This window comes from Protopterus annectens, chromosome 15.part0 (assembly GCF_019279795.1).
Source record: "Protopterus annectens isolate FY-2018-M chromosome 15.part0, PAN1.0, whole genome shotgun sequence".
NCBI classification, from domain to species: Eukaryota; Metazoa; Chordata; order Ceratodontiformes; family Protopteridae; genus Protopterus; species Protopterus annectens.
The window spans coordinates 302,399,733-302,426,714 of NC_056749.1; the positions used below are offsets into that span (position 1 = coordinate 302,399,733).

A 26,982-nucleotide genomic window follows, 5' to 3' on the forward strand; every position below is an offset into this window, starting at 1 on the left:
TCAAAGAATTTTTAGAGTTGCCTCAGCACAGGCCTCTAGCTGTACTCTCTGTCCTGGATATTGTAGATGATGTCTTCATGGAATCCAGTCTTACTCCAGATGCTTTACCACAGGCCCCTAGAAAAGCTGACTGGTACTACACAGTACCTGATTCTCACAAATTTCTATTTAAGAATCCCACTGCAGATCCAGAGACCATTTCCCATGGACCTAAAGGTATTAAGCCTACTACAGCCAAAAACCATACCCCTTCAGACAGGGATTCCAGAGCTTTAGACAGATGGGGTAAGAAGGTATATATTTCTGCAACTCTGGCCATCAGAGCATTGAATTGCTAGTTTCACATGTTGAAGTACCAACAGCATATTATGGAACTAATTAAACAAAAAAATGGTGTTACTTCCAGATTGTGCAGAAAATAAAGATTTACAAGAGTTAATGCATTCTGCAAACCAAGTTAGTAAACATACTTTGCAGGGTGGTTTTGATGCCCTAGAAGCATCTTGTAGGGCTGCAGTCACTGGGTCTGTACTGAAAAGGCATGCTTGGCTGAAGGAACAAATCTTGTCAGATCATGTCAAAGCAAAATTACTAGACGCTCCTTTAAATCAGGACTATTTGTTTGGAAACAAAGCAGAGTAAGTTCTTAATAAAATGGAGGAAAAAGCTAAATCTATGCAAACTGTCAAAGAATTCTTACAGGTGCAGCCACCTAGATTCAGTAGGCATTGGCCTTCTAAAAACTGGTCCTTTCCAGTCCCTTCCTGGCCTTCACAGTCCAAACCCAGGGAACCAGACCACCAAGACTACAGTCTCAGGGTATGCAGAGAGCTAAACAATGGAGTGCTCCCACCTCATAAACAGGGAGTGGTAAGCCACTTCCTTATGGAAAAAGTTCACAATGACTTTTCAATGATCCTTGCCAGCCATGCCCAATTACTTGCGCCCTTAGGAGGAAAACTTTCCCTTCATACAAAAAACTGGATGTCCATTACTCAGGACCGATGGGTTCTAAACATTGTATCCCAGGGATACAGATTTTACTTCCATTCACTGCCAACCCCAAGTGGGTTTCCAGACCTTTCTCCAGACCAGTGGGCAGAGGCTCAAAGGCAAGTACTTTACCTTCTCAATATCAGGGCTATTCAGCCTGTTCCAGTAGAACAAAAGGGTCAGGGTTTCTACTCCAGACTGTTCCTGGTGCCCAGAAAAGGGGGCTCTTGGCACCTTATCCTGGATCTATCAATTCTTGACATCTTTCTTGTGGTCCCAAAATTCAAAATGCTTACACTGCAACAGCTTCTCCCTATGCTAGCCGAGAATGCCTGGTTAGTCACCCTAGACTTAATAGAAGCTTATCTGCACATCCCCATAAGGGAGCCTTGCAGGAAATATCTACGTTTCAGGGCAGGCTGTATGCACTATCAGTTCTCTGCACTTCCCTTTGGCTTAGCTACTGCACCCAGAGTATTCACAAAGTGCCTGCCTCCAGCCATTGCATACTGCAGGCGGAGAAATGTTCAAATTTTCCCATACCTGGACGATTGCCTGATTCAGGCGGACAGTCAGGAATTGCTGCTTAACACCTGACATTTGTAAAAAGACTCCAGCTTCTTTTGGGTACACCATCAACAAAACGAAATCACAACTGGTGCCCAGTCAAAAAATTGTATTCCTGGGAGCAAGCTTGGACACAACTTCCCGGATGGCATTCCTCACTCCAGAAAAGCAGGTCTATTTGACCAACTACTTCGAACAAATGGCCACCAAAACTCAGCTATCTGCAAGGAAAATACTGCAAGCCCTAGGGTTCATGACCTCATGCATTCTGCTAATTCCGTATGCAAGACTGCATATGAGGAAACTTCAATGTTGCTTAAAAAGCCTTTGGTGTCAACATTCTCAGGACTTGGAAACAGTGATTCCTATCATATCTTGTCTAAGGGCAGAGTTCCATTGGTGGGCAGAAGCATGCAACCACAACAAGGGACTACCCTTCACTCAACCCCTCGCCACCCATACCCTGACAACAGACGTATCCGACTATGCATGGGGGGCTCACATGGCAGGCAAATACATTCAAGGCAAGTGGAGCCCAGGACAAATTCACCTGCATATCAATCAAAAAGAGATGCTAGCTGTACAGAATGCTCTGACAGCCTTCAAATACCTAATCCTTCCAGGACAGCTGCTGATAAAGACAGACAACACCACTGTTATGTGGTACATAAACAAGCAGGGGGAACCCATTCCTATCCACTCTGCAGGTTAGCCATGGCCCTGTGGAACACAGCCTCTCAGTTCCTGCCAGGCAAACAAAATTCACTGGCAGACAACTTAAGCAGACATCTACTGGACCCACACGATTGGGAATTGGAGCCCAACTCCTTCAAACTTCTAATCCAGAGGTGGACCTGTTTGCCTCCCCCGAGAACCACCAGTTGAGCAAATTCTGCACCAGGAACCCTCACAGCAGGGCTTGGAAGGTGGATGCCCTATCCTTCACATGGGAAAACCTCTCAATTTATGCCTTTCCCCCTCTGCCCCTCCTCTCAAAAGTACTACTCAAAATCAAACATGCCAGGCCAAGGGAAATTCTTATTGCCAGCACTAGTACCTACTCCTACGCAGTCTAACAACAGTGCCACCCTGGCACCTACATAAGACAACTTCCCTGCTGTCCCAACAGAAGGGACAGATTTTGCGTCCACAGTTACAAACCCTAAACCTTCCAGCCTGGTTTATACCCTGAATACATCACCAGCAACCATCAGCAAACAGGTGCTGGACGTCATTCTTGAGGCCAGAAGGCCTAGTACTAGAAAATCCTATGCCGAAAAGTGGAAAAGATATTGTTCTTGGAATCAGTCTCAAGGAAAGGACACAGCAGTGCCCTCCTTACCTCAAATCCTGGATTACCTAGCAGAGCTGCTCCACAGAGGCCTATCCTCCTCCTCCATTAAGATTCATGCCTCTACCATCTCAGCTCATTATAATACTGAGCCACCTCTCTTTTCTCACCCTCTCATCAAACAGTTCCTGAGAGGGGCTTACAATTTAAGGCCCCCTAGAAGAGCTCCCACCCCTGCCTGGGACTTTAACTTTGTATTGGAAAAGCTCACGCTTCCCCCTTTTGAACCTGCTGCTTCAGCAGAGTTAAAATTCCTCTCTTGGAAAACAGCCTTGCTTCTTGCCATAACTTCAGCAAAAAGAGTGTCTGAGTTACAGGCACTAATGGCTGTGGAACCCTTCATTTTTTTCCATGCTGACAGGGTTTCCCTCAGGACTAACCCATCCTTTATGCATAAGGTGGTGTCCAGTGTGGCTCTAAACCAATCCATCCATTTGCCAACCTTCTTCCCTAATGCTCAGATTAAAGGGGAAAGGATCCTGCACTCATTGGACATATACAGACAGCTCAGGTTCTACCTTGACAGGACTAAACCTTTCAGAAAATCTGACCAGCTGCTAGTCAGCTTTGCTTCAGGGGCAGAGGGCAAGGCCATTTCAAAGCAAACCATTTCCAAATGGATAGCACACTGCATCCATTTCTGCTACAAGCATCATGGAAAACCTAAACCACAAGGAATCAGAACACATTCCACTAGGGCTACTTCCACCTCTACAGCATTTCTCATTGGAGTCCCTACCAGGGACATTCTAGAAGCTGCAACCTGGAGTTCTGTACACACCTTCACCAAGCATTACCACTTACCTATTTTTTCTAAGTCCAGAGTTGGATTTTCTACAGCAGTCTTACAAGGCCTGCTAGCCAGTCCTAACACTTCTTGACTGCCTCCTCCCTTCCTCAGCTTTGAGAATCAGTCCAAGTGTGATGACTGCAACAGTGAAACACGAAGAACATAGTACAGTTGTGTACACTTACCATAAATGTAGATGTTCGAGTGTATTCACTGTTGCAGTCCTAGTTTCCCTCCCTCTAGCCCCCTGGTTTCTATATTCTTTCTACCTGTCCTCTTTGTGGCCATTTACTTTTTACTGGTGGTGTTCCACACCATTTAATAGCATCCTATTTTGGGGGGCTTCTGACATTTGGGGCAAGAAAAACTGATGTAATGGCATTGGCTACATGTTTTATACCCCTGACGACCTGACGTAATGGAAGAGACGACAGCATCCGACGCAGAAATCCCAAGACTCTGGTATCTGGGCTAACTGAGAGCTACCTGCAGGCAGATAACCCAAGTGTGATGACTGCAACAGTGAATACACTTGAACATCTACATTTATGGTAAGTGTACACAACTGTACTTTTTGGCACCAGTTGTTGGTGTCTGTGAGGCCTTTTTTTAGGATGTCGACGTTAACTTGAGAGTCAATAATGGCTCCCAGTTTGCAGTCATCTGCAGACTTGTTCAACCAGAGTCCTTTGGTGTTAGCCTGAACTTCATAGAAGTATATACCAAACAGGAGAGGACCCAGGACAGATCCTTGTGGGACTCCACTTGTGACTACCTGGTAGCCAGAGTTGGAGTCCGCCACTTTCACCGTGTCGGTTGTGTCCGTGAGCCAGTTGGCAACCCATCTTATGATGTAGGGGTTAATGCCTAGATTGGTGAGTCTGTCAGTGATCCCTGAGTGGGGGGATAGTGTCGAAAGCCTTGGCCAGATCAAGGTAGGCTGTGTGGACTGCCTTGCCTTCATCGACCGCTCTGGTGACATATTCAAAGAAGTCTATCAGGTTGAGCAGGCATGATCTGCCCTTCACAAACCCAAACTGTGAGGGGTCAAGGGTTTGAAGGTTCCCAATATCACTATTTATGAGGTCCATAATGATGCGCTCCATGGCCATACAGATCAGGCTCGTCAAGCTGATGGGGCAGTAGTTTTTTGGGTCAGTAGTCGCTCCCCCTTTGTGGAGTGAAATGACTGTAACAGTGTGCCATTTGGTGGGCACAAAGCCTGAAGTGAGGCTGTGTTTGAACAGGGCACTCAGGTGAGGTGGCAGTTCCCTTTGTAATTCGTGCAGCATGCAGCCAGGTATATTATCACATATTCAGATGTTATTATTTTTCCTATTTGAAAACATTGGAAGGCTGGTTCTGATAACTGACATTTAGGATAATTGACTCTCTACTCTATTGTGGTTGCCATCAATGGTCACATTTAATTTGTAGACTACAAAATGCTCATGCACTCTAACAATGTAAAGACGGACTCGGAGTCTGTGGGAATCTCTTACCACGGATCTGCGTGTACTAGATATGCACCTCCCCCCAGGAGGATGTCACAGAAAAGCATAAAAGACTTCTTTATGAACATTATCAGTGCACCTACTTGATAGGGTTACCACTTGTTTCTCTTTCTGCAGTTCTGTCTTGTGTGTGTGTGTTGGGGGGCTGGAAAATGGTAAATGTGCTGATACTTTACAAAAAAAAATATTTTCTGATTTTTCTCTAAATGTCACAGAAATCTTTGATGCTACATTTATTTTATCTTAATGTATAAACTATTGTAAATAATCAACATTTAAAGCTTAGCACTTCAATACTGTATTGCTGCTTATATAAATTTGTGAGAAGAGGTGGCAGCTGCCATTAAACTCTGGACTGATCGGATTGCTTTGTTTTGCTATGAAAGGGGAATGTCAAGTTCTCCTCTCTGCAGTAAAAACAGTGTAAAGCAGTTCCACAGTTTTCTGTCTTTTTTTGTATCAGCTGTTGTGTTCTTGACATTAGCAGGATTCATTGCCATTGTAAGATTGACAGGAGTACCTGACAGTGTAAAAGATAGATTTAACTGTGTCTGTGATATGTCATGCAGGTGGAGATGAATTCTTCTGCAAAGTATGTGAGAAGTTGAGCTTAAAAAAAGTAGGTGAGCTCTCCCTTCCTTTGATTCCAATGCAAGGAAATAAAAGTTTAAAAAAAACAAGGAGGTTAAATTATCTAATATTATGGCACAAAGATAACCTGAAAAAAAATTGCTACATTGCATGCTGGAAGACTTCGCTTGCTGAATTTATTCCAAATGTCATCCTGAGGAATCTGTATCTGCCAAATAGGGTACTGAAAGTAGTCAGCAAAGAGGATTTGCGACCAAGCATCACTTGCCAAAATGAACTTTTTGCATCTGAGAAGAAAAAGTGGCATTTGGTATTAGGGCTGTGACTTCCTTGACTACACATTGGATGATGTGGTCTCATTAATGCTTTGTTCAAATCTCTTGGGTCAGTACATATTCTAGTTTCATCTGAGCCTTTTTTGTGGGCTGATACCATGGACGACACCCATTCAGTTGGTTCTGTAACTAGACAAGTTACACCTTGCTGCATCATTTTATCCAACTGAGCTTTGACTTTATCCTGCATAGCTATTGGAACTTTGCTTGCTGGTCTGACCACTGTATTGACCTCTGGGTCTAATTTCATAGAATACACAACTGGAAGTTTGCCAACTTGTCATCGAAAACATCAGCATACTCTGAGAAAATAGCTTCTGTAAAATTGGAACTAGGTTATGTGCTTATATGATAAACTTCTTTGGTAAAAGAAAGCAAATTCATTCTCAAACTGTCTCTGAGACCCAATACTGACTGCACAGGTCTTAGGATTACATAGAATAACAAGCTGTAACAGTTCCTAGCCAGATAACATGAAAGCACTACTGAGCCTTTGGTTTGAATTTCTTCACCTCCATAAGCAACAAGTTTCACACAGCTAGCCACATCGAGTTGTTCATCTGTTCTCACCTTAGCAGATGTGTCTGCTGACATAACATTACACTTTGAAACAGTGTCTACTTTAAGCTCTGTGGATTTACAGTTGATCTGGACAGTGCAAAACACTTCATTCTTTACCAAGAAATTAACTCCATCAACATTTTCACCAATTACTGATACACCATCTTCATAGAAAATAGAACTGCAGCTCTCTATATGATCAACTTGCTTTTCCGAGTGACCTTTTTTTTCATAACTCTGTGAGGTTTACTTGATTTGCAGAACTTTTGAAAATGGTTCCATTTTTTTATACTTGTGGCATTGCTGACCAAATTCTAAGCATTTTCTCTTTTAGACTCATGATTGGCACCACAGATGTAACGGTTAATAATAAAGCTGGATTTGGGTTTTGTTGACTCACCCTTGTACTGCACTGTGCATGTCCTTTTTAGAACTTGCTGGAAAACTACGGGGTTCCCTAGGTAAACCTGTAAGGATGGCAGCTGCCATGTGCTTAGGCCTGCTTCTGCTAGCCAAGTGTTGCATGCTGTTTACATCTGCTCTGGAGTCTGCTGAATCCATGCTGTTATAACTTGCAAACATACTTGTGTGCCTTTCTGTAACCTCATGAATTTGACAAATCTCAATAGTTTTTCTCAGCATTAAATCACTGTCATTAAGCAAAATCTTTCTCACAGCAACACTATTAGTACCACACGTAAGCCTGTCCTTTATCAACTCATCTTTTAAGTCACCAAACCGACACATTTTGCTTTGTTTCTCAGGTCAGTTATATAAACTGCAAAAGTTTCCACATGTTTTTGATCTCTTGTGTAAAACAAATACCTCTTTAATGTGGTATTTGTCTGGGGGTTACACAATTCCCCTGAATTTGCACTTCAAACAGTCTGAATCCTCCCTTTATCCCTTCAGCCTGTGCAACAATATGACTGTTTTCACTTTCTCCGTTCTATACTGCTGATGCAAACACAAATGAACTCTCTCTTTCAATGTCCTCTGACTCAGCTAAGTTTATCAAAATGAATGCCCTGGTGCATGCATATTTGTCAGAATAAGCTGCTTGTATAAAAATATCATACTCCTGCTCAAATATTCTCCAATTCTTTGCAATATTCTGATCAAACACCAATGGTGAAGGTTTTCTGAATCTGTCTGCCATTGAAGGCTTTTGCAAGTATGCATGAACATACACACATACATATGCCAGCACAACAAGCCTCTGAATAACTGAACTTTGAGAAATAAGTCTCTTGGGCACTGTAATGCTCTTGAAATCACTGTACTGTAAGAAATCACCTCTTATCAGTGTAAGAAACATTGTGAAATAAGACTTTCTGGAACTGTAATACTGTTGAAATTACTGTACCGTAAAAGTCACTTATTGTAAGAAACATTTCAAAATATGTGCACTGTGCAAATAAATTGGGCAAAAGAAGCACAGAGTAAGAAACATTTCAAAGTAACTGCACTTTGCGAATAAACAGTACACAGCACACTGAAGCTTCCCCAAAATTGCTGTACTTGTCTAAGTAACTCTGTACAGTGCAAGGAACTCTCTGTTATGGTGGCACTTTGCGTATGGAGACACCCAGCACAAGAAACTGTTCGAAATGACTGTATTTTGACTGCACTTTATGAAATAGTTGCACTTTGCACACAGACTCTTCAGAATAAATGTACAGAAATAAGCACACACTGTAAGCACTCTTACACACTTTGAGATGCTTCGAATAACTTTAGTTATGCCCTGAATACAATGTGAAGTAGTAGTTATGCCAAAACACAGTACTTTGCAAAAAATCATGCAGTCACCTTGCTTTATTATGCTTAATGTGCACTTTTTGTCCTTTTATTATATTCATTTTGCACATTTAATCTTTTTCCATGCCCAATATACTTTTCTTGTGCTCGTTTTAATCTAAACATGTCGTTTTGCAGTTCAGAGGTAATTCCAAACCCCTTGTGTGCTTTTCTGATATAGTTTTAAACATTTTCTTTAATTAATAAATGTTTTGTGCCTCTCACTTGTTTAATAATGCGGTTTGTGCCCTTATAATGCTGTGTTTTATCTTTTTTTATAAAGTCATTTGTACAAGTTTTCATTACCTTTGGTTTACTTCTGGCCCTTTTTTGTGCTCATTTCTTTTAGTTTACCTTCACTGTTAACTCTGCACCTCGTAGCTCTGAAAAGCAGTCTCTGGAATCCTGGTTCTGACACCGTTTTGCTCGTCGAGTCAGGATAAAATGGATGAGTCTTTGTGGGTTCTGTTCAAGCAGCTTTATTATGTATAAACGCATCAGGATTGAGGCTTAATAATGTTAACTTAGATAAACTTATAAACAAACTAGCTGTTACACTCATACATGCTCACTCACTGGCTGCACTCACAAAATGGCACTGAAGCTAGCACGTGCTGGCTGTTTACATGCACGAGCTGACCTTGAAATGCTTCTTAAAGGTGCAACATATACACACTATTCTACAATAGGGTTTACAGATGAGAGAGAGGTTAAGATTACCAAAACTTAGGGAAGGTTTGCAGCTGACTCAAGATTTTGTTGCAGTTTATGGGTGGATGTAAGCTTCTGTAGAAAGGACTGTGGACATTTGTTCATATGTCCTTTGATGATGTGGGATATTGCCAGCTGTGCCAGGAGAGTAGAGCAGTGCATGTGTAACATATGCCAGCATAGCTAGGTGGAGTTTATAGGTTCATAGATTAGGTTCATAGATTAGTACTAAGCTAACTGCCCTTGCGAGCCATTTTAAGCTTAGCCAATTATCCCTTGTGAGACTCGAACCCTGCACCTTGTGTTTGTAAGACAAACACCTTAACCATTAGGCCACCCTCCCACCCCAGTTGTATGTCATTTGTATATCAAAGTGATTTGTACAGGTGCTTGTGTTGAACATGTATTTGTAAAGCTGCTTGTGCTAAAACTGTACCAACAGTGGGTCCTGCTGGTCAGAAAAGAACTACAGTTGTATGTCAGACTGTATTGTAACTATTGAAATGAATATATTGTAACACAGAATACAGAAAAAGAAGAGGTAGGGCTCTAAGCCAATTTGTATAGGACTGTGTGTTGATACCCTGGATATTTTTTGTGTTTCACTGTTGCAGTCATCACATTTGGGTTATCCCTGCCAAGGTAGCCCTCGGCCTTCCCGAATACCAGAGGCATAGTATTTCTGCATCGGTTGCTGTTGCTTCAGGAGTGACGTTAGGTCGTCAGTAGTATAAAGTAAGGCAGCCGATCGATTACATCAGTCTTTCTTGCTGAGGAGCCCGAAGCAGAAGCAGTTCGCACGAGTGCCGGTTCGCTGCTACCTGAGTTTTTGTTTTCCGAATTGAAGTTGAAGTCTTCTAAAGCTAAGTACTCCGTTTGGGATCCTTTTTTCTTGCTCTAACCGATGTCAGAAAAAGTTAACAATTGTCTCGCCTGTGGAAAGCAAATACCACACCGAGACTTTCATTCTTACTGTGTCACTTGCTTAGACCCAGACCACGATGTCCCCCGCTGTCGCTTTTGCGCTTTGTTCAACACCAGAACTATACATCGTCGAGCCCTTATTGTAGCTGGATTTTTTCGCTCTCAGTTCTCGATTTCCGATATGGCTTCGGTATGCCATCCGACAGCAGATCTTCCGAAAAAAAAACATAAGGATAAAGATAGAGACAGACCGCACAGGTCCAAACCTACCAACGACGCTTCCGTTAAGCTAGTTCTCAGTTCTCTGGTCCTCATTGAAGCGCTTTCGCAGCCCCTGATGCCTGCTTCTGTGGATTCACAGGCCGCTACAGAGACGCTTTCAGAGTTCTGTATGCCGCAAAACTCTTCATCAACTAAGGATCCTGCGGTTGTCTCTACCTTGGATGGGTCCGGAGCCGCTGAGCAGGCACCACCTTCCGAGGAAGTACTTTGCACTACCGATACTCGACACAAACCGACGACTTCTTTCGCATCTACTATTCTTTCAAAAATTACTGAGTTTCTAAGGCCCAGTGTATGAACTACAACCAAGGAACTGATGACTCCATCTCAGGCACCTGCTTCCTTGCCTTAGTCTCAAATGCTTAAAATGGCAGAATACCTTATAATGCTGATCAGGGGAAGCCAAGCTACCCCTTCCAAAAGAAAAAGAGATTTGTCCCCAGTAGTTTTATCTGAACAGGAGTCCAACGACTCTGATACCTCTGAATATGAAGACATGCAACCCCTGTCTGCTTATGAAGATTCTGATGCAGAGGAATCCATTCCTTCAGCCTCTCCACCTGGGGATTTCTCCATTGGGAAAACCCTTCATACTTTAAGGGAGCATTTCCAATGAGAATGTCAGGACTACCCTCAGTCTAAAAAGAGACTCTGGGAATTCTTAGATCTTCCACAGCACAGACCCTTGGCCATTCCTCCTGTCCTGGATGTTGTGGATGATGTTTTCATGGAATCTAGTTTGACTCCTGACACCCTCCCTCCTGCTCCCAGGAAACCTGACAGGTACTACAGAGTCCCTGACTCTCACAAATTTCTTTTCAAAAATCCTACTGCTGAACCTGAGGTTATCTCCCAAGGACCTAAAGGAATTAAAGCAACTTCTGCTAAGAATCCCACTCCCTCAGATGGGGATTCCCGAGCATTAGACAGATGGGGTAAAAAAGTATACACCTCTGCTACTCTTGCTATTAGAGCACTAAACATCAGTTCCATATGCTGAAATTTCAGCAGCATACCATGGAACTCCTCAAACAAAAAAAAATATCTTTTCCTGCTTGTGCAGAAAATAGAGTTAGAAGAGGTAATGCATTCTGGAAGTCAAGTAACTAAGCACACCTTACACTGTGGTTTTGATACCTTAGTAGCATCTTGCAGGGCAGCAGTCACTGGTTCTGTCCTTAGAAGGCATGCTTGGCTTAAGGAACAGCCCTTGCCAGACCATGTCAAATCTAAACTATTGGATGCATCCTTGCACAAAGACAACTTATTTGGCACCAAGGCAGAGGAGTTCTTAAAAAAAGATGGAAGAAAAAGCTAAATCTATGCAGAAAGTTAAGGATTTCCTGCAGGTCCAGCCAGCCAGGTTCAGTAGGCATTGCTTCTCCAAGCACTGGTCCTTTCCTGTCCTCTCCTGGTTAGTTCAGCCCAGACCCCGGGGAAGCAGACCCCCCCAGACTACAACCACAGGAAATGCAGAGATCAAAGCAATGGAGTTACCTCCACTTCTAAACCAGGGAGTGCAAAGCCACCCCCTCATGTTAAGAACTCACAATGACTCTACACTTCCACTCACTCCATCTGCCCACCTGCACTTGCCACTGGGAGGAAAAATCTCCTTCCATGCAAGCACCTGGGTCACCATTACCAATGACAGCTGGGTCCTCAACATAGTGTCCGAGGGATACAAATTTTCTTTCCACAAAGGGATTCCCAGTCCTTCCTCCAAACCAGTGGGTAGAGGCCAAAAAGCAAGTCCTTTCTCTGCTCTCTATGAGGGTAATAGAGAACGTTCCTGCAGAACAAATAGGCCAAGGTTTCTACTCCAGGCTCTTCCTGGTACCCAGAAAAGCGGGCACTTGGCACCCCATCCTCGATCTATCCATTCTAAACACCTTCCTGGTGATACCAAAATTCAAAATGCTCATCCTCCACCAACTACTACCTATGCTCTCCAAGGATGCTTGGCTAGCCACCCTAGACCTAAAAGAGGCCTACCTACACATCCCAGTCAGTGAATCATGCAGGAAATATCTACATTTCTGGGCAGAATCACTGCACTTTCAGTTCTCTGCACTTCCTTTTGGCTTATCTACTGCTCCCAGAGTTTTCACAAAATGTCTGGCTCCCGCCATTACTTTTTGCAGGCAAATAAATATTCAAATTTACCCATACTTAGACAACTACCTAATTCAGGCAGTCAGTCAGGAAAAGCTGCTCAAGCACCTGGCCTTTGTAAAGGACCTACTGACCTCCCAAGGGTACACTATCAATGAAAAGTAATCCAAACTAGTACCCACCCAAAAAGTTATATTCCTGGGAGCAAGCCTGTACACAGCATCCCAGATGGCATTCCTTACACCAGAAAAGCAAACTTACCTGACAGCCTATTTCTCTCAGCTAGCCACCAGACCCCAATTTCTTGCATTCTACTCATTCCATATGCCAGACTGCATATGAGGAAACTTCAGTGGTACCTAAAAAGCCTTTGGTGTCAACACTTTCAAGACCTGGAAACTCTTATACCAATGATACCTTGTCTAAGGAAAGATTTTCTTTGGTGGGCAGCAGCATGCTACCACAACAAGGGACTACCCTTCTCACAACTCCACACCGCATCAGACTATGCCTGGGGTGCACATCTGGATGGCAGGTGTGTACAGGGCCAATGGAGCCCACATCAAATACATCTGCACATCAACCAAAAAGAGATGTTTGCTGTCCAGCACGCATTGACAGCTACTGATCAAAACAGACAACACACTGTGATGTGGTATATCAACAAGCAGGGAGGGACTCACTCCTACCCTCTATGCATGCTCGCCATGACCCTTAAGCACACAGCCTCAGCCATGCAACTACACCTGTTAGCACAATTCCTGCCAGGCTCTCTAAACTCTCTGGCAGACAACTTAAGCAGAAATCTTCTGGACCCCCACGAGTGTCAGCTAGACCAAAGAACCTTCACCCTTATAACTCAGAAATGGGGCACCCCAAAGTTCGACCTCTTTGCTTCCCACTCCAACCATCAGCTCGGCAAGTTCTGCACCAGGAAGCCTCACTGTAGGGCCTGGAAAGTGGATGCTCCATCCTGCCAGTGGGTCAACCTCTCGGTTTATGCATTTCCCCCACTACTTCTTATTGTCAGGGTACTGCTCAAAATAAGGGAGGAAAAAACAAGGACAATTCTGATTGCCCCAGACTGGCCTCGCCAGCACTGGTACCCACTGCTGCGCAGCCTGTCCCCACTTCCACCGTGGTATCTCCCTCAGACCCCAACCCTCCTGACCCAGAGGGAGGAGAATTCATGCATCCCCAATTGCAGTACCCTCAGTTTGGCAGCCTGGTTTATTCCCTGACCACTGATCAAGCTGCCAGTCTCAGTAAACAGGTTCTAGATGTTATACGTGAGGCTAGACATCCTCTAACTAGAAAGTCTTCTGCTGACCTGCTACACAGTTTTCTGTCCTTTTCTATTTAAAAAAAATATGCTTCTGCTATCTCTGCTCATTTCAACACTGAGCATCTGCTTTTGTCACACCCTCTCATCAGGCAGTTCCTAAGAGGGGCTAGCAACTTGCGGCCACCCAGAAGAGCACCTTCACCAGCTTGGGACCTAAGCTTTGTGTTAGAAAAGCTCACCCTGCCCCCCTTTGAACCAGCATCTTCAGCAGAGTTAGTTTCTCTCCTGGAAGACAGCCTTGCTTCTGGCCATCACTTCAGCCAGAAGAGTATCCGAGATACAAGCGTTCATGGCTGTAGAGCCCTTCATCATCTTCCATGCTGACAGGGTAACCCTCAGGACTAACCCATCCTTCATGCCCAAAGTGGTGTCCAGTGTGGCTCTCAACCAATCCATTCATTTGCCCAACTTTTCCCTAACCCACAAAACAAGGGGGAAAGGATCCTGCACTCTATAGATGTGCACAGACAGCTCAGATTCTATCTAGACAGGACTAAATCATTCAGAAAGACTGATCAATTGCTAGTCAGCTTTGCTGCAGGGGCAGAGGGCAAAGCCATACCCAAACAAACCATTTCCAAATGGATAGCACACTGCATCCATTTCTGTTACAAGCAACATGGGAACCCTCCCTCTAAGGGGGTCAGGCCTCACTCTACCAGAGCAGCCTCCACCTCTGCAGCTTTCCTCAGAGGAGTCCCCACCAGGGACATACTGGAGGCTGCCACATGGACATCTGTTCACACCTTCACCAAGCATTACCACCTGCCTGTCTTCTCCAAATCCAGGGCAGGCTTTGCCACTGCAGTCTTGCAGGGCATCCTAGCCAGCCCCTAGTCTTCTTGACTGCCTCCACCCATTTCCTCAGCTTTGGGAATCAACCCAAATGTGATGACTGCAACAATGAAACACAAAGAATATAGTACAGGTGTGTGTACTTACCGTAAATGTAGATGTTAGAGTGTATTCACTGTTGCAGTCCTGGTTTCCTTCTCTACATCCCCTTTTCCTCTCTCTCTCTTTACAAGGAACTTTTTGGTATTTACTTCTACTGGTGGGGTTCTTCCACCATATCCTGGTTCCACTTGGGGGCCCCTGACAGTTAGGGCAAGAAAAACTGATGTAATGGTGTCGGCTGCCTTACTTTATACTTCTGACGACCTGATGTCAGTCCTGAAGTGACAGCAACCAATGCAGAAATACTACACCTCTGGTATTCGGGCCGGCCGAAGGCTACCCTGGCAGAGATAACCCAAATTTGATGACTGCAACAGTGAATACACTTGAACATTTACATTTATGGTAAGTGTACACAACTATACTTATCTCTTGGTGAGGAACCTCTGTGGATGTTCCAACTGTTACATATTCCTTATCCGATACATGCAGAACAGGGTATTGCACTCAATGATGGATCTGATAAGGTATGAGTAGAGTGGTACTGTAATTTCCTTTGACCTAGATGTCATATCCTTGCTTATAAGTTCGGCAACAAAGAATGATTTTCTTACTACTTTGGCTAGGTGTTGGCCAAAGGCAGATTACTGTCTGTATATGTTCTCAGATCTCTAACTACTGTCAAGTCTTAAGGGTATGTTATGCATGGAGTAATTTGCATGGGTAGATGTTTTCCCAAAAGGCACTATAATTCACTTCTTTGCATTGATTTTTAATCTGTGGCTTTGGCACTAGTCATTTGTCTGTGTTAGACCCTCTTGCAGGATGTTATTATGGGGGAAATTTGATTGCCCTCAATTTACAGTTGTCTGCGAACTTGTTGAGCCAGAGGCAGTTGACATTAGCCTTGACCTCTGAGAAGTAGGTACTAAACAGGTGTAGACCCATTATGGAGCCCTGTGGTACTCCACTGGTGACCTACCTCTTGGCGGTGGTCATCTTAGCAATCCTGACTACTTGGGTCCTCTCTGGGGGCCAACTGGCAGTGTATGGAGTTGTGTAGGGATTTATGCCTAGTTCATTGAGTTTGCCCACAGTACCTGAGTGGGACATTGTGTCGAATGCCTTAGCCAGTTGTAGGTAGCTGGTTATACACAGTTTTCCCGCCATCCATCGTCTTGGTTGCCTTGTCAAAAAAGGCTACCATTTAAACTAGGCATGACCTTCCTTTGGCAAAACCAAACTGGGATGTTGCCAGTGTCTTTGCTGATTATCTCCATCACGATAATTTGTTCCATGGCTTTGCATATTAGACTAGTCAGACTAATGGGTCTGTAGTTTTCAGGGTCAACTTGATGGTCCACCCTGGTGAAGGGGGTTAACGTTGCTGTCCTCCATTCACTTGGCATGTTGCCCGTTTTGAAGCTGCAGTTGAAAAGTGACTCAAGTGGTCCTGATAGGTCATGTTGCAAACTATTTAAGAGGCAACCTGGGATATTATCCGACCCCATTGATGCTGTGTTTTTTGCTTTAGTGAGCTATGACCTTCTCCCTGCTGATGGTTGGAGGGAGGTTAAGCTGGTAGGGATTTCACAAGTAGTGGAGGGGAGGGAGTGGGGGATAAAATTTGAGCTGCATTTATTGGCCAGCAGATTCGCTATTTCACTGCTCAGTGAAGGTGGTACCATTTACTACCAGCTCAACACACTGTTGCATGTTAACTTTGAGGTTTAGGACATAGCTGTAGAAGGCCTTGTGACTGCCTTTTAGCCTGAGAATCTATCTTGACCTCATAGTCGGTCTTTTTGGATTCAGTTAGTTTTCTAAATATCCTGTTTGGTTTTGTTAGTGAGCTCTTGTCATCTTGAGAACTGCTACCTTTTTGTTATACAGCCTGTTAGGATTAGGATTCCACCAGAGTGGTTTGTTTTGGGCTTGCTTCTGGTAGGTACATCGGCTTTTATGCAGCCATTTCCATGTTTGTACAGTTTTTCTGTGAATAATTTTGTATAGGCTGTTATGAATTCTGGACTGGGTGGGGCATTGAATTTTGAAAAACTGTCGCTTAATAGGATGTAGTTTGCTTTAGAATAGTTTCTAACTATAACAGGCTTTTTTGGGTTTTCAAAGCTGATTTTTATTTTGAATTTGTGATACCAGTGAGGACGTGACATGGGGGGGGGGGGGGCACGCTCTCCCATATTTGTGAGGACAAGGTCCAGTATGTTTGAACCTCTGGTTGACATGTGCACTAACTGATCAAGGGCTTTTGTGTTAATCAAGTCCAGCAAGCATTGTGCCTGCAAGTTGGTGGCAGTGTATATTTCCCAGTCTGTAGAGGGTGTATTTAATGTCTGCCATGAATAGTTTGGTTGAATGAAGAGCGCCTCCAGTAGGTCTAGGTAAGAGTTGTGGGATTCGTGAGACGCAGATGGTGACCTATAACTTGCTAAGATATGGTAAGGAACTCACTCTATCTGAGGTGATTTGCACATGTATGAACTCCAAGGTATCATCCTGTTTAACCAACCTTGAGGTATACTTGTCGCTAATGTAGATCAAGACACCTCCATCTTTAGTCCCTGTCTGTGCGACTGATGGTCTAAATGTGTGGAAGGCATTGTAGCCTTCACAACAGGAGTAGTTTTCGGTGGCTTAAAACCACATCTCTGTAGTGGCACAGATGTCTATATTGTCCAGAGTGAGGAGAACGTGTATGGTATGGAGTTTCTTGTTAAGGAACAGAAACACCTATAGGTTCCTTTAGGTGCTATTTGCTACATTGGTAGGTTTATCACTTTGGCATGTTCTAAAAAAGGCTTTAAGAGGGTGGATAAAATTTTAGCCAGTATCCTGAAGCCCAGAGGACATGTACATGCCATCTTTGGCAAAGCAACATGGGCTGTTGACTCTGTCCATCCAGGTTGACTGATCTTGAATCCCCATGGATGGACTCCAGAAATTAAGCCAGTTGTTAAAGTTCATCATTTTTTGTTCATACTGTGGCATCATCTATGGTGAAGGTGGAATGTTGCTCAGTGCATGGCACATACCAGTCTGAGACGCATGTTGAGAGGTCCATAATGTTTCCCTTCATATAATACAGAGAGGTACATCTCAGGTCATTTATGCCCTCATGAATTATGATAGAATCGTACTGGTACTTGTGATGCAGTAACTTGAGTGCATATGTAACTTGGCCGATCCTGGCTACATATAAGCAACCAAGTGTAATCTTCTCCTTGTCCAGTCTGGTAAGTGGAGTATCTGTGTGTTCTGCAATGGAGTCCCCTATGACATGTGCCCTGAGCAAATTGGTTATCTTGTGGGCTTTCTGTTTGGAGGTCCATTGGGTTTAGGCTTATGTGCAGTGTTTGGTGTTGCTTTTGGTGTATGCTTTATCAATTGCTGAGGATAGGCATTGTTGTTTGCATGCTTAGAAGGTCTTTGAGGTTTGGGGAGATTGCTTTTTAGTGCCTCAGCATAAGGTGGTTTAGTGCCTCAGCATAAGATGGCCTGCGTGCGTGGACACTTTGTATGGTGGCTGTAGCATGTGTGTTCTTGAAAACCTTGTTTGTATGCAAGATATGTCACTCCAAGGTAATTGTGTATGTATGTATGTCTGTCACATACTGGTTGTTCACTGACAATCTTGTAATCCTGAAAGAAAACATGAGACAATATATCCTTGTTGTCTGAGTTTGTGTTAGGGTGGGCTGTTAGGATCTGAGGACTGGATTTTACAGAGGTCTTCTAGAGTGGTCTCTAGGGTTAGGGACTAGAGTTTGAGTAGTGCTAGGATATGGTATTAATGCTATCTGATATGCAAGCTAGGTGCACTGAGCTTGACTTTCAAAGACTGTTGAAGACCTCAGCAGATATACTGACAATATGAGAGTAAATTGTGGCACTGAAGTCTGAAAGTTGCATTAAAATATTTAATAATGTGAACAAATGAAAACTATCTCCCAGCGTTAGTTTTATACATTAACTGTTGTGTTTTCCAACTTGGAAAGACCAGGCCTAGATCAGACAGACCTAGATGGAATATCCCAGTCTTCTTAATATAGAAGCACAAAAAGATTGCTTGAGAATGTGTGCTACCACAAAACAAGTTTAACAAACTAGCTAGACAAGGTGATTTCAAGTTAGGCAGACCATTACGAAGACAGTTTGAGCAAATACAATAATTTTAGCCTTAGACAAATGTACAAATAAATCAAGAAATCAGTAGTTGATCGCTAAAATAGCTTGTTGAAGTGCGTTTTTTAAATACATGTGCGTGGATGTTACGTGATGCATGTAAATCACTTCAAAGGCTCAGGCGAGTTCATGAAGAGTTGCTGAGCTCTGTGGAAATTTGCCAAGAACCTCTCAAACATGATACATTTATGCAGGCACTTAAAACAAAGGAAACTGTATAGAATCCCTTTAGAAGCGCCACAATTGCAGGACTACAGTAATTAAGTACCAACAAAAATACAAAGTAGCATGCTACAAAGTAATACTACCGTTAAAGCTTCTCAAGTGCAGTTCTCAACAATCAGCAAACAGTACAATATCAGGGGTGCTTTAAAAAGATTTCAAGTGCAAACATCTGTAGATAAAGCAGTTAAGTCAAGTGGAAAACAGTAAAATATATATTTTATCTGCTAGGGATGGCACCGGATTTATTTTGGACCCTCTTGGAGTATGGCAAAGATGGTAAGCAGATGGGAGCTTTGTGAAAATGACAATTTGTAGTAAATGAGGTTAGCTAAAGAGCAATACTTGTTTGCTGAGTGGACTCTTAGTATGATGGATCTATGTAAAACAATGGTTGGGAGAAGCACTTAATCATCTCACACAACTGACAATAGCAGTCAAAGGGGAAGGGAGGGACTTTGGTAGTCAGATTACCATAAGGGGTGAAAACCAGAGACCTTCTCTTTCAAAGCAACAACAAAATGGTGGGAGGACTGGGGAAAGTTACTAGCTGATGTAAGAACCCAGACTGGTCAGACACTACAGGTTGTCATCCACAGTTTATCACGTCAGTGTGCTCACCAAAATGCACAGGAATATGTTTTGGATCCATTATATATAGCATTAATTAAACAAAGGCCAGGATAGCAATCAGTCTGTAAAACAGATTTGTACAAATCAGAAAAATGTATTTATTATTTATTTATTGAGATTTGTTAACCGGGTTGGTCCAACTGGGCTTGTGGCCCATTTTCAGTGGAGACCAGAGGAGAAAAGCTCCATTCTCAACAATTTACAGTATATAAAAATATGTGGGTTAAAAGAATTACAGAAAAGTTGACATACAGCAAGTTAAAGAAACAAAATAGAATACATGCACAAAGCAATATACACATGCAATTTTTTACAAAGGCAGTATATATTTACATAAGATTTATATCCATCAGCATTGTTGATTGAATTTAGAAAGTACCCACCTGGTAGGGTACTAGGTGAAAGAGGAGAGATTATATAGTTATGTATATGGGGTATGGGGAGATTAGGTTGGGTCATGACAGGGGCAAAGTTTGAGTTCATTTTTAAAGTGTGATAGGTGGGTGATGGAACGTATGACTAAGGGAGGTTTGTTCCAAGCATGGGCAGCAGAGTATTTATATACAAGTTTGCCTGCAGTTTTCTTGGGTTGGTAGATGTCCAGAAGTTGCTGATTAGAGGGATGGAGGGTCCGAGGTGGAGTATAGGTAGAGACCATGGATGAGAGAGCTGGACAGGACGAAGGTTTGTATAGAATGAAGTGTAACATTTGAAATTGTGATAGAAAGAGTTGTTGGGGGAGTTCTAGCCGTTGGAGAGAGTTTAAGGCCAGGCAGTGATGTGCCTTGCAAGGAGAGCTTGTAATAAATCTAGCTATTTTATGGTAAGTTTGTTCAAAGTTGTGGCCTAAATGTTGGTAAGAACAGGGGCAGTGTATAGGAGGGAGGAGAGGGGGAGTGCCTGTGCTTGGGAGAGTCTGGCATTAGAGGTTAGAAATTTTTTGTTGAGATACAGTAACCCTAGATGTTCTGTAGTCCTATCTTGCCTTCATTCTTACATATGGGTTCGGAGCCGATACTCTGCTCCGACTTAGCCTATTACAAAGCTCAAAGTCTTCTAGTTGGCTCGTGGCTAGGTAGGTATCCCATAGTGCACCAGTACAATCCCCAGATCTCGTTTGCTGCATCTGTGAGTTCAGATGTGCTTGCTTGTCTGTGGCTGAGTTTAACATTTTTCCTATTATTATTGTATTACCGCTTTACTTTTAGGATTTATATGGTTATAGATAGTGTATTAGAGTTATAGTAGTTTTTTAGTCGTGTTGAAGTGTTTCCTCACTTTCAATTACTTAATTGTTGAGAACTGGTTGGCCGTTGGCCTTGTTGTTCTTGTTTGGTATCCTGTGTGCCAGTCTCTTCTAATTAATGGCGCGTTTGCGCTTATTTTGCTGTTTTCCGTGTGCAGTGTTTTGTACTATTAGAGAGTTTGCAATTTAAATACTTAGTTACTTAAATATTTAGCGTTTCAGTTTGTGTGCAGGGTCCTTGGTATTTCCGACCCTTTTTGCCTGTACGACTCTGTGTTTGAGTGTAGATTCTTTTGAGGCAGTTTCAATATACAATTCTTTAATTTTGTGTGTGTGTAGTCTCTCTCTTCCCAGGACTAGGCCCATTTGAGTTAGAGGACCTAGTCCTCGTTGTGCTTGTGTGTTTCTGCTTCACCAGTTATTATGTCTAAAGAGGCAAAAGACCATAAACCTTTGGGTTTTAAGAAATGTGTAAAGTGCTCCCAGAAGATGTCAATTATGGATGGCCATAGTAATTGTGTTTATTGCCTTGGAGCTATTCATCTGCAGGAAACCTGTTTGTTTTGCCATTCCTTCAGCTCCAGAGTTCTTCAGAAGTGGAAGAACAAGCTAATTTTGAAAGGTCTCCTCAAGCCTTCCTTTGAGGAAGATTTGGCTAGTTCTTCGTCTTCCTCTAAATCTCATTCTTCCAAAAAAGAGACAATAAAGTCTACCAAGAGGCATTCCCCAGCGCCGGACGGTGCTTCAGAACCACTTCCTAAGATTCATAAGCCGGATAAGACTTCTACCTCCTTGGCTCCACTGACCTAGGAGACGATCAAAGTTGTTGATACTGAGAATTCAGTTTCGACCCCATGCATTTCGGAGCCGACTACTGAGAGACTACATTGGAGCTGGTCCAAAGATCCCTTGCCGGTCTCCCCAACCTTAAGGTCAACGATCTTGCAAAGGTCCACATCACCCACTCTGTTTTCCAGATTCTCTAGGAGCCTATCAGAGGAAGATGTGAAAAGAGTAGTGCTTAGACTCCTTAAGTCGTCTGCCTTGCCAAAAATGCTGTTGGCTCTGACCCAGTTGGTTCCGGAGCCACCTGAGTCCATTCTCCCTGTTGTGGTTCCTCCTCCGAGCCAGGCCGGGCTTTTGGAGCCAGAGTGTTCGGTACCACTGGTTGTGGAACCCTCTGTTCCAGCTCCCCTCGAGGCTGTCTCAGAGCCGAGCTCTGCTCCTGACACCTTCAGTTTCGTCCATGGTGTCTAGGAGCTGAAGTTTACTGGTCAGCCTAGACAGGGACACTTGGGCCCGAACCTCTTCGGTTCCGAGTCTCCCTGTCGGTGCATCGGCTAGGGTGAGCTCGGATCCTACATCTATCTCGGACCCGATGGCTCTGGAGCTGTTGTCTTCCTGTGTCTCCTGTGAGCCGAGGAGGTCTTTGGAGCCGGAGAGGTCAGCTTTCGAGATGATGAGGAGCATGCTGTCCCGTTCATCAGCTCCACTCAAGGGTACCGACACTCTTCCCCCTTGGGCACCGACCTCTGTCTCGGCACCTACTCTCTCTCTCGACAGCAGAGACCTGCAGCCTCAGGAGCCCCTGGTTGGTGGCCCTCACTTTTTTGAGACCTCCCTGGAATAGCCGTCTGAGGAGCCCCCTTGGAAGAGGACATGCAAGAGGAAGCATGTAGACTCCCAGGATGCGTCCCTTACCTCCGACACTGACCTTGAGGAGTAGTTCTACAAGTCATCCTCTGATGATGTCTCCTTTGTAGACATCTTGGAGATCCTTAAGCAGAGGGGCAGCTGGCCCACTGTTACCCCTTCTGATGAGGAGTCGGTGTGCCTGAAGGCTTTCAGGTCTCAACCTTCAGCCTCTTAGGTGTCTCCACCTTTTGATGAACTGTTAGACCTTGTTAGTCTGAAGGTGTGGGAGACTCCTGATGCTATGGAACCAGTTTCCAGGAGACCCAATAAATTTTTGTCTGCTCCCAAAGAGAAGGAATTTTTATCCAAGGGTGTGGCTGTAGATGCCATGGTGGTGTTGGCAGCTAGTAAGAAGGAACTAGCGGAGACTTCATCAACCCATCCGCCGAACAAGGAGTCTCGAATGATGGATAGATACGGGAAGCGTATCTTTTCGTTAGTGGCATTCATACTCAGATCGCTGAACTATATTTACAAGGCTTCAGAGAGATCTCCTTAAGGAGTTGGGAGATACTCTACAAGGTACAGTTACTGAAGTAGTCCCTGATAAGGTGTCTGCTCAGTTGTCCACCTTTAATTCCATTGTTAACTTCTCCATGAGGCTGATTTCTTATGCAGCCAATGGAGCGAGCAGGGCAGCGGGCTCAGAAGTTTCCCTTAGGAGACGCTCCTGGGTGCGCTTGTGTAATTTTATGGAGCCGTTCAAGTCTACCTTTACCGACGCCCCTTTGACGGTTCTTCGTTGTTTGGACCCAAGGTAAAAGACACACTCACCAGGTGCGAGCAAGAAGGGAAAACACTGTATGCCGTGGGAGTACATTTTACTGTCCCCTCTAGACCATACCCCAAGGGTCAGAGAGGTGATAAGATGTGGTTCAAGAAGTCTAAGAGGTTTTTCCCAGATGCACAAGGTGACTCCTTCTTCAGAGGCAGAGGAGGAGGACCGAATGGTAGACGTGGCCCTAGAGGCAGTGGTGGACTGCAAAACCAGGTTGGCTGTGATTCGTTTCGAGGCCATCCCTATCAGCGCTCCTGATGTGGGGCCCGGCTGTGCTTCTCTGGAGCCAGTCAGGTGTCTCATTTCTTTGTATTCAGAAGCCTGGCTAAGCATCACCTGAGACAAATGGGTACAAAGAATTATCACCAGTGGTTATTCCGTACCCTTTTCTCTTCCACGTCACGTTTCCAAGATCCAAGAGGATCCCGGATGTTCCATCCAATCATAGGGATCAAGCAACTGTAGAAGTGAACAAGTTGCTCTCAGAGTCATCCAAACTGTCCCCGCAGGCCAGGTAGGATTCGGAACTTACTCAAGATTCTTTTTAGTGCCAAAACATACAGGGGACTGGAGGCCCATCTTGGACCTCAGCAAACTAAATGAATCCATAAAGAAGGACAAGTACTGGATGGTGACACTGCAGTTTATACTCCCTCTGTTAGGGTAAGACATTTGGATGTGCTCAGTAGACCTCCAAGATGAGTACTACCATATAAAAACGGACAGAGCATCGAGGAGCCACTTACGGTTCTGGCTGGGATCCAGTCACTACCAGTTTCGTGCTCTGCCCTTTGGTCTCACCACAGCCCCCAGGGTGTTCACCAAATGTATGGCAGTAGTGACAGCTCACCTGAGACGTCTAGGATTCCAAGTGTTTCTGTACCTGGACGACTGGCTCCTGACCTCCCCCACCAGGCATCTACTCCTTCATACCAGAGATTCCACTATCCAACTTTGTGCCCAATTGGGGATTACTATAAATTGGGAAAAGTCTGCCTTATCGCCCTCTCAATTTGTAACTTTTATAGGTGCAGAAATAGACACAGTCATCACATTAGCGCATCGTTCTGCAGAATGAGCACAGAACCTCATACAAGTTCTTCATCTACTTCCCCTTCAAAAAGTCAAGGCAAAGACAGTGCTGAAACTCTTAGGGACCATGGGCTCTACCATAATGCTAGTCCCTCTTGCCAGATTACATATGCAAATTCTTCAATGGCTTCTATCGTCCCAGTGGTCCTTTCAACAACTGCCTCTGTCCCACCACATCCTTTTAACAGAATCTTGCAAAAAGGACCTCCGTTGGTGGATCCAACCCGACCAGCTAACGACAGGCACTCCGTTCCTTCCTCGTCAACACGTTGCTACTGTGACCACGGATGCCTCACAGATGGGGAGGGTAATTATCTAGGCAGGACTGTCCAAGGCACATGGCAAGATCACGAGACTCACCTGTATATCAATATCCTAGAGATGAGGGCAGTGCTTCTAGCGTTGCAAGCACTTCACAACCTTCTTCCTCTTGGGACGATAGCAATCCATTCAGACAACATGTCTGTGGTATGGTATCTCAACAAGCAAGGCGGAACCAGATCTTACCCCCTTTGTCTGGAGGCGATTGGTGTTTGAAAGTGGGCGATAACTTCCCAGTGCTTTCTAGTGCAATGCACATCCCAGGGACAACCAACGTGATAGCCGAAAAATTCAGCCAGGCAATCTTAATGCCTCATGAGTGGTCTCTGAAGCAGTAAATTGCGGAACAGATCTTCCGCAAATGGGAACAGCCTTGCTGCGATCTTTTTGCCAGTCCGATCAACTCCAAATGCAGCAACTACTTCTCCCTTATTCCCCCCCCGAGGGAGTCACCAAGAGACGTATTTGTTCACGATTGGCCTCTGGGTCTCCTTTATGCCTTTCCCCACTTTCCTCTCATAGCCAAGGTGATTCAGAAAGCAAAACTGTTAGGAAGCAAATTGATCCTCATCACCCCTTACTGGCCTCGTCAGATTTCGTTCCCATTTCTCGGGCCTCATCTACTAGACGATCCATGGACTCTGGACCCAGTGCCAGATCTCTTGACACACATCAGGCTCTGTTCACTCTAGCCTCCACACCCTCAACTTGACAGCGTGGCTGCTCCAATTCCATCCCTAGTCAGGCTTCATTATTTTTCTCCCGCTGTGATCCACATTCTCACTTCTTCACATAAACCCTTCATTAGAAAGTTATAAACCAACAAATGGAGAAGGTTTTCTATCTGGGCTGAAGAAAGGAATGTTGACCCTTACACTGCATCCATTCCAGTGGTTTTAGAATTTTTGTCTGAACTATTTCACCAGGGATCTGCTGCTGCCACAATTAAGGTTCAGTTGGCAGCAATACCTAATTTTCATTTAGTCTAACCTGATGTCACACAGATTGTGTATAATTTTCCTTAAAGGTGCTACTTTGCTGAGACCTCCCTCTCAGGAACTGGTAGCTTCTTGGGAATCTAAACTTCGTCCTGTCCAAAATAACTTCTCCACCCTTTGAACCTGCTTATTCGTGCCCATTGAAGTTTCTGTCTTGGAAGACTTTGTTCCTAGTAGCCATCACATCTGCTAGACGAGTATCAGAATTACAAGCACCGTCTATCAAGCCCCCTTATTTGATTTTCTGCAAAGATACTCTCTCTTCGCACAAATCCATCTTTTATCCCTAGAGTGTGCTCTCATAATAGTCTGAACCAGACTATAGAGCTGCCGGTCTTTTTCCCTAACCATTCCAATGCAGCAGAATACAGATTTCATCAGTTGGAAGTTCACAGACCATTACGGTTCTATCTGCACAGAACCAAGGAACTCAGGAAGTCAGACCAATTGTTTGTATCATTCTCCAACTCCAGATTAGGTCTCCCAGTCTCCAAAGTAAACCTTTCAAATTGGATTTTGAGCTGTATCTCCATTTATTCTTCTAATGGGAAGCCTTTACCGTTCAAAATTAAGGCTCATTCTACATGATCCCAGTCTACATCTGCAGCCTTCCAGGCCAGAGTTTCAATTGATAATATTTGTGCAGCAGCAACTTGGGCTACCCCTCGCACCTTTATTACTCATTACGAATTGGACCTGACCTCTAGGGGTAGAGCCTCCTTTGGTTCCACGGTACTCAGGAGTATTTTTCCGTGAGCCACCCAAGAATAAGGTGCTAGGGACGCTGTCCCATATGTAAGAATGAAGGCGAAATAGGACTACAGAACATAAAGAAGTTATGTACTCACCATAACGTTCCATGTTTGTAGTCCATCTCGCCCTTCATTCTTATGAACCCACCCTCCTACCCCCGTCCTGGAATGATCTGGAGACAGGATAATTTTTCCATAATAGGTGGAGTCCATTCATTATTGTTGTTCTTTATGGATAGCTTTAGTTCGGTCTTTCTATAGTTTAG

General features: G+C 44.1%; 1 protein-coding gene across 2 annotated transcripts in view; it reads left to right on the top strand.

Annotated features, from left to right (window-relative positions):
- TAF6L (TATA-box binding protein associated factor 6 like) overlaps positions 1-26,982 on the top strand; it is a gene marked incomplete in the record, with an annotated part of 985,055 nt that overhangs the window by 438,051 nt on the left and 520,022 nt on the right.